Raw genomic sequence first — 15795 nt, 5'->3', positions numbered from 1 at the left:
ATAAAATACATGTAAACTACGATTCATTGGCTCCCTCCCTCTGGTGCCCAGTGCTCTTCACATCATTGACATTCAGTAAATTTTGCTGAATTGCTAGGAATATTGAGACCACTGGTTTGTTGACATTTTTCAAAGTTCTCAGTTATTCTTTTCCTATAAATTCTCTGGCAAGTTGATCTGAGAATATTTACTTAAAATTTCTTTTTCTGTCCATTCTTCTTGAAATAAAACATACCAGATAGCTTCCTGTTATCTGAGGGATGAATCTTCAGGGTGCCAAATTGAGTAGACCATCTGCCAATTCCTATTAAAACATGCTTTTTGGTTTTAACATATCCAGATTGATTGTTTTCAGTTTTTCTTCTAATGCCTGTTAATTTTCTTTTTCTGTGCTCGCTTTTCTGCTACTCCACCCACTCCAAACAGCATTCATTCTGGGTATCTGTATCAGACAGTTCATGAAGAAGATTAATATGTCTTAAAATAATTATTCTTATTCTATTGTTAAGAAATTTGGTATCCTCCTTGTTCTTCATATGAAGAGATGTAATTGGCCAATTTCCCACTGAGCTGAAAGAGGCTCACAACTCTTGAACTCCTTTGTCTCAAAATAGTTTGCTTTTATATTAATACAAATTGTCTAAATTGTTGCATTATTTCTATGACTCCTTCTTAGTAAATTTATTTGTTAAAATTATTTAATACTTTTTCAATTTTTTTTTTGTATTGACAAGGTTTTCTTTTACCAGATTTTTCTGCATTGCCAGTATCTTTATTTAACTCTTTGTATTGATAACCACAAGTCGTCATGATGGGTAGCTACCTATTATAGAGGGTAACAGCATGCTCTTTTAAAAATTATTTTTATTTAATTTATCGGAGTGACATTGGTTAATAAAATTATATAAATTCCTACATCATTTGTATGTTGTAGTTCACCACCCCAAGTAAAGTCTCCCTCCATCACCACCTAATCTATTGTCCCTCTACTCTCTTCCACCTCGGTACACTCTTAAAATTTGCACAGAAATCTGTGGCCTAGTCAATGTTTGGTATAAAATTCTTTAAGCTTGCCAATGAAAATCTGTCTTCACAACTGAACCACTTTCCCTCTAGTTTTATAAAACAATAACAGTAAATGCCATTCATGTTTATCCAAAGTCTCTCCTCAGTTGTTTTTTAATTTATTTTAATTTGTGTTGACATGGTTTTACGTATCCCACTCAATATAACACCCTCTATACCCCTCAGTGTGGCCTCCCATACCCCATGCAAAGTCTCTTTCTACCCCTGTTCCCCCTTCTCTTCAGTTTTAATATTACTTTGTTGTGTTTTACTTTACGACTTTCTTCTATTTTCTAAATATGAGAATATACTTGTAGTTCTAATGTTAAAGGGATGACAGATCTAGTTTTCCTTGGTGTCATAAGCAGCCTCAAAGAGAGCTTCCAATGATTCTTGCTTCCTGGGATTTGTACCCTTGCATAATTCTTTCCTGTAAGTGTAGGTTGGACATAGTAATTCACTCTGTTGAGTAGAACATAGTAGAGATGGTAGGACATCTCTAATAAGATTTGGTTGCAGAAAGACTATAGTTTCTACTTGGCAGTCTCTGTAACTTTCTTGCTTGCTTGCTGAGGGAAGCTAGGTGGCATATTCTGGGCTACCCTATGGAGAAGCGGATGTGGCAAGGGAAAGGGAGCCAGTGCAAAACTGAGGCCCTCAGCTCAACAGCCCATGAGGAACTAAATCTTATGAATAGCCATATTGAGGGAGCTTGGAAGGGAATCTTCCGCCAGTTGAGACTTCAAGAGAGACCACAGTCTTAGCCAACACCCTAACTACAACCTCATTTAAAAACCTTGAGGCAGGCACTACTTTAAGATACACTTGGATGTCTGACCCCCAGAGATAGCGAGATAATAAATGTTTCTTTTTCTTCTGTTTTTCCTAAGGAAGAGAGGGGGAGATGGTCCAGGGGATATAAATGTTTCTGATTTGAAGTTCTAAGTTTTAGAATAATGTGTTCAGAAGTAATAGAAAACTAAAACAACTGGCCCCATATCTTTTCTGATATTCCTGTATAAGGGAAGTTTTACAAGTGTATTTTTATAATTATTTCACCATAAAAGGGGGCTAATTTTATAATTATAAGATTTTGGACTATAAGATCAGAACATACCATCTTGGTTAAAAGCAGTAGATGTAACCTTGCATTTTCTAGCAAATGATTAATGCAATATGTCTAATTCCTTGTGCAAATACTGAGCCAACAAGATGTAGTCCTGTGTCTTACGAGCTAAACACAGAACTATATATGTTAATGAGAAATCAGTTCTCACTTCTTAGTAACCAATCTTAAGGAAGATGAAGCAAAGAATACATGGCTTCTGTTTCTATAAATAGAAGCTGGAGGAAGAGGATAGAGGGAAGAACTCTAATATTAAATTCAAGCACAGGCCAGGGCTGTAGGATTTGGCATACGACATTCTGCATATTCAAACCAACTTAAGAAGTATAATTCTACTTCTTGGTTTAGTCCTAGAGCAAACCCAATTGTGGTCAAGCCACATTCTGAAAGGACTCTTAAGCATCACCTCATCCACTTCTGCCTCAAAAGAACATGCTCTGACCATGAGGATTACCCACTTCAGTGATACAAATTGGGGCAATGGCTCAGTTTTCAGTGTTTATCCTGTGGTGTGTCAATGTCACCACTGCCTACCTCAAAACACTTGACTTGCCTGGCTGATCTGTGCAGGACAGAGATGTCTGATCTAAGTTTTGCAATTCTAATTCTGTTTCTTGGAATTACAAAACTTGAACAGAGGCAACTAGAAAATGAAGATTACGAGCACTGGGATAGCTAATATCAATACTCAAGAAAAAAATTCAACAGTTTCTGATGTTGAAGACCCAGAGAGCCTTTTCCTCCAAACCTTGTCAAGTCAGGATGATGATTCAATATGTTTTCCACTTCTGTGTGTAATCTTAATAATCTAATACATTTAACCTTCTTGCTTTAGTCATTTTCAGAGATTTAACAGTTCTACCTTGACCTCCCTTATTTATTCACTTATTAAATAAACTTCTGCTTTAAGATCTTACCTGTTTCAAGTCTATAACACATAGATGTGTTTTAAAAAATGGACTATTTCTATAACTAAATTAGCTAGGATGTTTTCTTTTTGGTAATAAGTAAGTAAAACTTTATTATAATCATAGATCGATGGGGATGACTGCTCACAAAAATTAGGGGATCAGGGAACGTGCAGATACTCCAGTACTTTCAGCCTTTTGTATCGTGCATTTTCACCAATGAAATAAAGTTGGTTTTGTATCTCATTTGCACAATTAAACAACTTTATCTGACTTATCATTTGCTTTTCTGATGTTCTTGTTTAATATAAAAAAATAAAATGCCCTTTTTATCGCTTCATATTTATTTTGAAATATCCCCTAATTTTTGTGAACAGTGTATAAGACATACTGGTAAATAATTTAAGCATTTTTACTAGGTATCTTGTTGATTAGTTTTTTTCTACAGCCCCAATTAACAATTTTTTTCACCTATTTTTAAAATTTATTTTTGACTTCTGAGGTAATTTTACATACACACATAATTATATAGTTAATGAAGTAATATATTCAAGTGTTTCATGATTCCACTTATATGAAGTATGTAAAGTAGTCAAATTCATAAGAGCAGAAAGTAAAATAGTAGCTGCTCGGAGCTGGGGAAGGGAGAAATGGGGATTTGCTGTTGAGTAGGTATAAAATTTCAGTCGTCCAAGATGACAAAGTCCTAGAAATCTGTTTATAGTGCCTATAGTTGGCAATACTGTATTGTACTCTTAAAATTTTCTTAAAAGAGTAGATCTTATGTTATTTTTTTACTACAATTTTTTAAAAAGTCTATTGTCAAAATGATATTGACACACGTCAAACAAAAAATAAGTGCAGTTATGACTTCTGAAGAGCTTGCATCTTAACAAATGTAGATATGGAAAATATTCTTAGAAGACAAATGATAAAATCTTGAGTCCATTCTAAAATCCAGTGGAAGTCTGTGACCTCTTGGTCCATAGGACACAGCTTGAGACCAGATCCGATAAGGTTGCACACTGACTTCCTGTGAGTCTCACGTAGCTTTTGTGCAGTCACCCAAGAAGTGGCCTGAATCATCCAGTCTTTGATTAAAGCTACATCAGAGAAATTCTCTTAGTATTGTAATTTATTTAGGGTCAAAAAAGCAAGATAGTATTTTAGTCTAATGTTATCTTACAGGTTTATTATTACAAGTTAGTTATTGTGAAGATTTCTTACATCCTCCTTAGAAAAATACAACAGCATGAGCTCTCAGATAATTTCAAATATTTTGTCACACTTTATTTATTTTTATTTAGCAATTAAATTTAATGGGATGACATTGGTCAATAAGAGTACATAGGTTTCAGGTGAACATCTCTATAGCGTTTGAACTGTTGATTGCATTGTCTCCTGGATTTTAACTGCTCCTTTATTTCGGAAAGTCATTTTCAGGTCATCCTGGCACAGTTCCATATCAGTGTAGCATTCTAAGGCTCACAGGATTTTTACTTTGATGGATGAATATGTATGTTTGTTTGGTTAACTTTGCTTTGTGGCTGAGCAGCTGTTTCCTTCTGGTTTTGAAACTAGGTTGGGTTAAATTAAAATGACGTTGCCATTTTGTTTCTCCTTCTACTGCTGCCATTATGTGGGAGGGCAAAACAACTCCAGGCATTTATTCAACAAATATTTATTCAGCCCTCACTGTATGCCAGAAACTGAGGATAAGGTTGTTAACAAAAAATACTGCAGTTCCTTCACAGGAACTTATGGTCCAGGGAATCTAAAATGGTGACTCACTTTTCCCGAAAGCCACCCAAATTCAAAGAGGTCTACTCTCCAAGTAAAGGGTTTTTAGGGATACTGCTTACTTTCTTCCCCCGAACAGCATCCCACTTTTGACTGTGGAAGGTATGTGCCAAAGTTGAGCATCTTCCTTTCACTTAGAGCAAATATTACTTTAGACAGCAAATATATTTTAAATTCCACAGTAAGTGATTTTGGCAATTTGATAATTTCTTTATATTCTTTATATTGTTTTATGTTGTGCTCATTTTTTTTGGTCAGTGTGCTATGCAAGTATATCTATTCCATCATCTTTCCTGGAAGTCTCACTCAATTCAGATTCAAATTTACATGTTAAAAAAGTGAATGACAACCTCATTCCCCTAATCTTTGCCATCTGTTTTGATCACTAGTTCAACTGCTGTTCAAAATTATTTACATAAGTGCAGAAACTAATTTTATATTTTATGAGTGAACTTTTTTCTTTTCTTTTTTTTTTTTTTAAATAAATTTTTATTAATGGTAATGGGATGACATTAATAAATCAGGGTACATATATTCAAAAAAAACATGTCTAGGTTATTTTGTCATTAAATTATGTTGCATACCCCTCACCCAAAGTCAGATTGTCCTCCGCCACCCTCTATCTAGTTCTCTGTGCCCCTCCCCCTCCCCCTAACTCTCTCCCTCCCTCCCTCCCATGTCCTCCCTCCCCCCACCCCTGGTAACCACCACACTCTTGTCCATGTCTCTTAGTCTCGTTTTTATGTTCCACCAATGTATGGAATCATATAGTTCTTGTTTTTTTCTGATTTACTTATTTCACTCCATATAATGTTATCAAGTTCCCACCATTTTGCTGTAAATGATCTGATGTCATCATTTCTTATGGCTGAGTAGTATTCCATAGTGTATATGTGCCACATCTTCTTTATCCAGTCTTCTATTGAAGGGCTTTTTGGTTGTTTCCATGTCTTGGCCACTGTGAACAGTGCTGCAATGAACATGGGGCTATATGTGTCTTCATGTATCAATGTTTCTGAGGTTTTGGGGTATATACCCAGTAGAGGGATTGCTGGGTCATAAGGTAGTTCTATTTGCAGTTTTTTGAGGAACCACCGTACTTTCCTCCATAATGGTTGTACTACTTTACAGTCCCACCAACAGTGAATGAGGGTTCCTTTTTCTCCACAGCCTCTCCAACATTTGCTATTACCCATCTTGTTGATAATGGCTAATCTAACAGGGGTGAGGTGGTATCTCATTGTAGTTTTGATTTGCATTTCTCTAATAACTAATGAATCTGAGCATCTTTTCATATATCTGTTGGCCATTTGTATCTCTTCCTGGGAGAAGTGTCTGTTCATGTCCTCTTCCCATTTTTTTATTGGATTGTTTGTTTGTTTGTTGTTGAGTTTTCTGAGTTCTTTGTAAATTTTGGATATTAGGCCCTTATCTGAGCTGTTGTTTGAAAATATCATTTCCCATTTAGTTGGCTGTCTGTTTATTTTTATATCAGTTTCTCTTGCTGAGCAAAACCTTTTTATTCTGATGTAGTCCCATTCATTTATCTTTGCCTTCACTTCTCCTGCCATTGGAGTCAAGTTCATAAAATGTTCTTTAAAACCCAGGTCCATGATTTTAGTACCTATGTCTTCTTCTATGTACTTTATTGTTTCAGGTCTTATATTTAGGTCTTTGATCCATTTTGAATTAATTTTAGTACACGGGGACAGGCTGTAGTCGAGTTTCATTCTTTTGCATGTGGCTTTCCAGTTTTCCCAACACCATTTGTTGAAGAGGCTTTCTTTTCTCCATTGTGTGTTGTTGGCCCCTTTATCAAAAATTATTTGACCATATATATGTGGTTTTATTTCTGGGCTTTCTATTCTGTTCCATTGGTCTGAGTGTCTATTTTTCTGCCAATACCATGCTGTTTTGATTATCGTGGCCCTATAATATAGTTTAAAGTCAGGTATTGTAATGCCCCCAGCTTCATTCTTTTTCCTTAGGATTGTTTTGGCTATTCGGGGTTTTTTATAGTTCCATATAAATCTGATGATTTTTTGTTCCATTTCTTTAAAATATCTCATAGGAATTTTGATGGGAATTGCATTAAATTTGTATATTGCTTTGGGTAATATGGCCATTTTGATTATATTTATTCTTCCTATCCAAGAACAAGGAATATTTTTCCATCTCATTGTATCTTTTTCGATTTCCCTTAACAATGCTTTGTAATTTTCATTATATAGGTCCTTTACATTCTTTGTTATGTTTATTCCTAGGTATTTTATTTTTTTTGTTGCAATCGTGAAGGGGATTATTTTTCTGAGTTCGTTTTCTAATATTTCATTGTTGGCATAGAGAAAGGCTATGACCTTCTGTATGTTAATTTTGTATCCTGCGACCTTACTGTATTGGTTTATTGTTTCTAATAATCTTTTTGTGGAGTCCTTCGGGTTTTCGATGTATAGGATCATATCATCAGCAAAAAGTGATACCTTTACTTCTTCTTTTCCGATATGGATGCCTTTTATTTCTTTGTCTTGTCTGATTGCTCTGGCCAGAACTTCTAGCACCACGTTAAATAAGAGTGGAGAGAGTGGACAACCCTGTCTTGTTCCTGATTTAAGGTAGAAAGTCCTCAGTTTTATGCCGTTTAATATGATGTTGGCTGATGGTTTATCATATATGGCCTTTATCATGTTGAGATATTTTCCTTCTATACCCATTTTGTTGAGAGTCTTAAACATAAAATTGTGTTGTATTTTATCAAAAGCCTTTTCTGCATCTATTGATAAGATCATGTGGTTTTTGTTCTTTGTTTTGTTGATATGGTGTATTACGTTAACCGTTTTGCGTATGTTGAACCATCCTTGAGTTTCTGGGATGAATCCCACTTGATCATGATGTATTATTTTTTTAATATGTTGTTGTATTCAGTTTGCCAGTATTTTGTTTAGTATTTTAGCATCTGTATTCATTAGAGATATTGGTCTGTAGTTTTCTTTCTTTGTGCCATCCTTGCCAGGTTTTGGTATGAGGGTTATGTTGGCCTCATAAAATGTGTTTGGAAGTATTGCTTCTTCTTCAATTTTTTGGAAGACTTTGAGTAGAATAGGAACCAAGTCTTCTTTGAATGTTTGATAGAATTCACTAGTATAACCGTCTGGGCCTGGACTTTTATTTTTGGGGAGGTTTTTAATAGTTTTTTCTATTTCCTCCCTGCTGATTGGTCTGTTTAGGCTTTCTGCTTCTTCATGACTCAGTCTAGGAAGGTTGTATTGTTCTAGGAATTTATCCATTTCTTCTAGATTGTTGTATTTGGTGGCATATAATTTTTCATAGTATTCTACAATAATTCTTTGTATATCTATGATGTCTGTGGTGATCTCGCCTCTTTCATTTTGGATTTTATTTATTTGAGTCCTGTGCCTTTTTTCCGTGGTGAGTCTTGCCAAGGGTTTGTCAATTTTGTTGATCTTTTCAAAGAACCAGCTCCTTGTTTTATTGATTTTTTCTATAGTTTTTCTGTTCTCTATTTCATTTATTTCTGCTCTGATTTTTATTATCTCCTTTCTTTGGCTGGTTTTGGGTTGTCTTTGTTCTTCTTTTTCTAGTTCCTTAAGGTGTGAAGTTAAGTGGTTTACTTCGGCTCTCTCTTGTTTGTTCATATAGGCCTGAAGTGATATGAACTTTCCTCTTATTACTGCTTTTGCTGCATCCCAGAGATTCTGATATGTCGGATTTTCATTTTCATTTGTCTGTATATATCTTTTGATCTCTGCGCTTATTTCTTCTTTGACCCATTCATTTTTTAGAAGTATGTTGTTTAGTTTCCACATTTTTGTGGGTTTTTCCCCCTCTTTTTTGCAGTTGAATTCTAGTTTCAAGGCTTTATGATCAGAAAATATGCTTGGTACAATTTCAATTTTTCTAAATTTGCTGATATTGTCTTTGTGGCCCAACATATGGTCAATTCTTGAGAATGTTCCATGTACACTAGAGAAAAATGTATACTCTGTCGCTTTGGGATGAAGTGTCCTGTAGATGTCTATCATATCCAGGTGTTCTAGTATTTCATTTAAGGCCACTATATCTTTATTGATTCTCTGTTTGGATGACCGATCTAGAGCCGTCAGCGGTGTATTGAGGTCTCCAAGTATGATTGTATTTTTGTCAGTTTTTGTTTTAAGGTCAATAAGTAGCTGTCTTATATATTTTGGTGCTCCTTGGTTTGGTGCATATATATTAAGGATTGTTATGTCTTCTTGATTCAACTTCCCCTTAATCATTATGAAATGACCATTTTTGTCTCTGAATACTTTTTCTGTCTTGTAGTCAGCATTATTAGATATGAGTATTGCTACACCTGCTTTTTTTTGGGTGTTGTTTGCTTGGAGTATTGTTTTCCAGCCTTTCACTTTGAATTTTTTTTTATTCTTGTTGCTTAGATGTGTTTCTTGTAGGCAGCATATAGTTGGATTTTCTTTTTTAATCCATTCTGCTACTCTGTGTCTTTTTATTGGTAAGTTTAATCCATTTACATTTAGTGTAGTTATTGACACTTGTGGGTTCCCTACTGTCATTTTATAAATTGCTTTCTGTTAGTTTTGTATCTTGTTTGAATCTTCTCTTTTGTTTTTCTATCATTTGTTTTTGTTTGTTTGTGTTCCATACTTCTTTCCTCTGTTGCTACCTTTTTTAAGTCAAGTGTTTTTGTGGTGGCTTTTTCAAGGGTGGTTACCATTAAGTAATGAAAAGGGTACCTATCATATTCATTGTAGTACCCTATCTTATGAGTATTTCTGCACTTCATCGTCCTTTGCTACTGTTAATCTCCATCTTCTCCCCCCTTTTTTACCTTTGTTGTCACAGTTTAAGTTTGGTTTTATTGTGTTCTTGGTGGAGCTGTTACTTGTGGTTATGTTTTCTTTTGTTCTTTGAATCTGGTTGGAAAACCCCATTTAGTATTTCCTGGAGCGGGGGCTTTCTGCTGATAAATTCTCTCATCTTTTCTGTATTTGTGAATGTTTTTATATCTCCTTCGTACTTGAAGGATAGCTTTGATGGTATAGTATTCTTGGCTGAAAGTTCCTCTCTTTCAGGGCTTTAAATATTGGGGTCCACTCTCTTCTAGCCTGTAGAGTTTCTGCTGAGAAATCTGATGATAATCTAATAGGCCTTCCTTTATATGTTGTACTCTTCTTTTCCCTGGCTGCCTTGAGAATTTTTTCTTTGTCATTGGTTTGTGTCATCTTTATTATGATGTGCCTTGGAGTGGGTTTGTTGGGGTTAAGAAAACTCGGTGTTCTGTTTGCTTCTTGAATTTGAGGCTTTAGTTCTTTCCACAGGCTTGGGAAGTTCTCGTCTATTATTTGTTTGAGTATATTCTCCATTCCATTTTCTTTCTCTTCTCCCTCTGATATACCTATTATTCTTATGTTATTCTTTCTGATGGAGTCAGACAATTCCTGTAGGGCTTTCTCATTTTTTATTATTTTTAAGTCTCTTTCTTCTTCTCTCTGTTGTGCCTCAAGTTGTTTGTCTTCTATTTCACTAATCCTATCTTCAATCTGGGCTGTTCTGTTAGCTAAGCTTGTTACCTCGTTTTTCAGCTCGTGAATTGAGTTTTTCATTTCTGTTTGATTTGTTTTTATAGTTTCAATTTCCTTGGTAATATATTCTTTGTGTTCATTGAGTTGTTTTCTGATCTCCCTAAATTGCCTTTCTGTGTTTTCTTGTATATCTCTGAGTATTTTTAAGATTTCTATTTTAAATTCTCTGTCATTTAGCTCCAAGGCTTCCAATATGTTAAGTCTTTTCTTCATAGTTTTTTCCACATCTATTTGTGTTACCTCTCTTTCTTTTGTATCCATAATATTCGATTTCCTCTTTCTTATTGGCATCTGAGGGTGGTCTTGTTGATAGCACTAATTAGAGTTAATAAAGAGTAAAAAGTAAAAAAAAAAAAAAAAAAAAAAAAGGTAAAACACCCCACAAAAAAAAGAAACAGTAATAATTTATTATTTCCCACTTTTTTCTTTCTTCCTTTTCCCTCCTCTCCCCTCCTCAGGGAAATATCGTGATGACCTGTGAATTATATTATGCTAAATGGTACAAAAACTGCCTATAATGGAGGGCCTGATTTGGGGTGAAGAGTTCAAGGGGCAAAAAAAGGGAGTAGGGACCTACTAAATGCAAAAATAAAAATAAAAAAAATAAAAAAGGAAGAAAATCTTAGACAAGCATAAGATGATTTGCTTGTAAGTGATGGTCGACTAAGAGATATAATGAGAGGGATAAGAGGAAACCAGAAAAAAGGAGGAAAAAAAAGGAATAATAAAGAAGAAAAAAATAAAAATAATAAGTAAATATCTGTTGTATTAAGTGGAGCGAAGACTAAATACAATGGAGACCTTGGGTTGGGAGGAATGCTAGTGAGTTAAAAAGCAATGTAAAAAGTACCCAAAATGCCACAAAAATAAACAAACAAACAAGAAAAAAACAAAAACAAAAGCGAAAAAGAAAAATAAAGCCAAAAAAACCCCTTGAGTCCCAAATTAACTAATTTGTTCGTGATTGAGGATTAAATGGGAGGAAAGTAAAATGAGAAAAGAAAAAACGAATAGAAAGGAAAAAATAAGAAAAAGAGAAAAACGAAGGAAGAAAAAAAAAGGAAGAGAAAAAAACAAAATAAAGCAAAACAAAAAAAAAAAAAACAAAAGAGGAGAGAGTGAGAGTTAAGTGTTTTGGAGTATAACCTTAAAGGAAGGTGAGGATGAAGAAGAGAAATAAAATGTAACACTCATGGGTAGTGTAGTTCAAGAAAAAGGAAGCATAAGATGGGCAGAGAATAGAAGGACCGAGGTGGAGGAAATAGAAATAATAATAATAAAGGCAATAAGATAGAAGAAACAAACAACAACAACAAAAAAATTAGTGGAATAAGTTGTAAAGTGTGTGGATTTTTCTTGATTTTGAGAGGTTAACTTCTTCCTTTTTCTTTTCTCTCCCTTTTCCTGGTCAGTGACTCTGTACCCCAGGCTCTGCCCCTGTGTCACACTTAGGTAGGGATTTGCAGTTGATGGGATTCTACGGCAATGTCATATAATTGGCTTTAGTCTTGCTGGTAGTCAAGGCTTGTTGGCGTTTGCAGGGTCCAACGATGAGAGAGTTTGCTTTCCTGGAGTCTCTCTCCTAGTCCCCCCTTCCTGAATTAGCAGCCTGGTGATCCAGCTATAAGGCTGCAACTGCTTCTGCCTGGGGAGTAAGAGGCTCAAAGAGCTGGGAAATCCCCACTCTATCCCCACTCAGCGCAAGGCTTTGGGAAAGGCTCTGGCAGTCAGAGCCTCCAGTGTAATCAGGCAGGCAGGAGTGGGAGTCAATTGTTGTCAAGGTAACTGTTTAGCACCTAGCATTCAGTTGGACCACTCAACCCAGGCTTTCCACACTTTGTAGCCTGTTTTGGCTGGGAAGAAGAGGCACTAGTCTCTGCTTGCGACTAGTGTAGTATAGATCTTATTATCTGCCAAGTCCCTCTTGTTAGCGTTTATCCCTGAATATGGAGGCTCTATCAATCAGAAGTTGCCCCCGCCCCTTTAGCGAGAGGCACTAAAAAATATCACGCCTCTTGTCTTGGATCGCTGAACTGAGAGAGATCTTATCAGTTAGAACCCGTGGGTGCGCAGATTTCATGGGTTAAGCTAATTTCAGTGATTGGGTCCGCAGCTGTGCTCCCGAAGGTATTTCACGCTGCCTGAGCGCCCCTCCCCCAACGCTTGATTGTTAGCTTGAATGGCTGGGTGAGGTGCCCCGCCCACGGAGAGAATCTCCCAAGTAGGGAAGACCGCCTTGGCGCCTCTCCCGCTCCTCCCGCTGCTGGCGGCTGGGGCGCACCGGGCACAGGATAATGGGGCACCCTGGGTGTGCGGGCCAGTAGGGCGCTCTGGGCGTGTGGATTGCCCAGGGCACGCGCGCGAATGGGGTGCTCCGGGCACCGGTGGCTGGGGTCTCTCACTCGCAGTGCGCGGGCCGCTGGGAACGTTAGCGGTGCTCGCTCTGCAACCGGACCGAGTGCGCGCCAGCGGCCGCTTGCCGCTCCCGAGTGCAGGCTGACTCACCACAGGCGCACTCCCTCCACGGCTTGAATGAACGTCCCTGTGGTAGCTTCCTCTACACCCTCCTTTCTCAGATTCAAGTGATAACAGTCCTTTCACTTTCAGTTTGTGTGGAACTCCAGAATGCTCTGAGGATAAATTTTTCTGTTTCTAGTTGATAAATTTGTTGTGATTTTGGGGAGATCTGTCGGACGCGCTGCTCACGGCGCCATTTCCGTGACGTCACTCCTCGAGTGAACTTTTTTCAAACTTTTAAAAAAATAGAAATTGTCTTTACTTTTACTTGAATATATAATAAATATGTTTATAAATTTTTAAGTGATAATAAAAATACTTTTAAAAGAAAAAATACCATTTTAGTTCTTCATCCAAAGATGATCAGTATTAATAGTTTATATACTTTATATATCTTTCAAAACATTTAGTAGATATACACACACGTGTACAGAGACACACACAATCTGCCCCCTCCTTTTAATTTAAGTAATTAAAAATATTTAAACCTAGAAAACCACTTTATAATCAGCTTTTATCACAGAACATATATTATATTTTTAGATTTCAAAAATATATAGATCTATAGTGTTGTTTTACTGCCTGCATTTCATGCCATAATTTATTCATTTAACTCTCATGTTTAGATTTCCTTGAATAGTTTATTCTTGGGAAATCTCATTCAGGTACCCTGTATCACTTGAAAAATTTGAGATCTGTTATAAATTTTTAAATTTGTTTGTTCTATTTTAATATTTAATAGAAACTCACCTAGCCCATGAGTTTTTAAGTATGCATACAGTTAGTAATAATTATACTTCAGTATTGTATTATGAAGTAACATTGATTTTATACTCTTTCTTTTCCCTATGCAACAAACATTGGCAATTTGGATTGTACATTTTTCTCTTGTCACTTCTCATTAGTTTCAAATTGCTCTCTTCCCAAATTTAATAATGATTACTTCACAATGAATGTATTAAATCTGAACTATTTCATAAAAGCAGCCACCTCCCAAAGTCAGAAAGGGAAAGGCAAACATGACACTCATCCAGGAACCAGGGCATTGCCGAGGTAACTCCATCATCTATCTCTTTCTTCCACAATATGAGATTTGGCATTCTTGTCTACTCGTTTCCCAGGCTGCAGCCAGGAGAAGGGAAGAAGAGAAGCATCTCCTCCACTCCCCATACACACTCAGACAAACACAAACAATGGCAAAAGTATTGGGGATTTATCAGAGTCACATCTAGTTCTCGTCTCCCAGACCTTGGTACTTTTATTATGATCTTAGTTTAGGGGGATAGGGGAGGCAAACGAGGGAGGCCTTATAATCTTAATAAAGTAGGGAATAATGATAACTAGAAAATTGTTTAAATTTTACTTTATGCCAGGAATTGGTTTGTCTTTTACATGTGTTAGCTAATTTAATTATATAGCAACCTCATGAAGACATCACCATCATTATACACACTTTATAGATTAGGTAATTGAGGCATGGAAATTTTAGCAACTAAATTCAAACAAAAAGATAGTGAATGGCAGAACAGGATTCAAACTAAGAGAGCTTCACTTTAGAACTTCCCCTTTCAATCACTTTGCTATGTCCCTCTCTATAGCTTTATCAAGTCGATTAAGTAAAATGTATGCTTGGCAGCCCAGCCACGTAAATTTGTGACAAGACTAATCTGCTTACCTTGGATTAGGATTAATCGCTAGAATCAAACAACATAAAAGAAATTGATTATTGTTAGACCCTAGAGACACTGTTTTAGCTCCCTGACCTCAAATGACATCATCAGTACCATCAATGCACTATGAGGCCCAAGGACATCCTTCTGGACCCTTATTCTCCTAGTCTTTCAGAACTCTTAGCTGGTGGTCCTGCTACTGCCAATCACTTGCAGATCCTGCTCAACTGCCCTTTATCCCATTGTTATATATGTTGTCATTACCACCACCATATCTTGCTACAGATTGCAGGCACCAGTTTTGCAATCAAGGGCATGTGGATGGAGTACAAAGCACATTCCTAGCAGCTGTGGCTGATGTAATGCTGTGAGAATACTCCAGCTTCCGGAAGCCTCCTGGGCATACCGAGGAAGGAAGCTCACCCACTATAAGGAAGTGACTTAGTGCCAACCACGCAGCTCCCTGATCTTTTCAGCCATTGGCTATGAAGGACATGCTGTAACATCCTATTGGCTGAACCCATGTATATAAGCTAGTTTACTTCCTGAATAAAGTGGATCTGTGTCACTGAACCTGGTCCCCGGAGTCAGGTCTTTGCGTCTCTGTTGTCCTCACCCCCGGCAGGACTTGTCCACAAGGGTGGGCCCAGTGAAATCAGTTTACTTGCACACTTCCTGAAGCAAAGCTTTCTCTTCCTTTGTAGCTGGGGCCATATTGGGGCCACTTCTCTAATTTATCTTGAGTGTCCATAACACTCTCTTCTATTGAGGAGGGTTTCACCTTCAGCCCCGGAGGAGCTACCTTCTTCATCCTTTATTCTTAGTTTTTAAGAGTCAGCTCAGTATCAAGCCCCACTGTTAACCTTTCATCCCCACTTTGCTATTTGCTTTCCATAGTTTTTTAATGAAAAGAAGTAGAAATTTCTTTTTTTATACCCATCTAAACTCATTATATTGATAGATCCTTTTCCAAACTTGTATCTTTAGCTTCCATTCATTTAACATGTTTAATTTATATATTTCACTTCAAAACTTTTATGACACTATCTCCAGTTCTGAGTTTTATTAAGTGGCTTTATATTAGGTTGAATAAATGAAATTTAATAATTCAC

General features: G+C 36.5%; 1 pseudogene; it reads right to left on the bottom strand.

Moving 5' to 3' along the window:
- The window catches only part of LOC136391509 (WD repeat domain phosphoinositide-interacting protein 3-like), a 47402-nt pseudogene extending 31908 nt beyond the window's left edge, over positions 1-15494 (bottom strand).
- Between the last annotated feature and the right edge of the window lie 301 nt (positions 15495-15795).

The sequence above is a fragment of the Saccopteryx leptura genome, chromosome 2 (assembly GCF_036850995.1).
Source record: "Saccopteryx leptura isolate mSacLep1 chromosome 2, mSacLep1_pri_phased_curated, whole genome shotgun sequence".
Lineage (NCBI taxonomy): Eukaryota > Metazoa > Chordata > Mammalia > Chiroptera > Emballonuridae > Saccopteryx > Saccopteryx leptura.
This window is presented reverse-complemented; position numbering and strand designations above follow the sequence as displayed.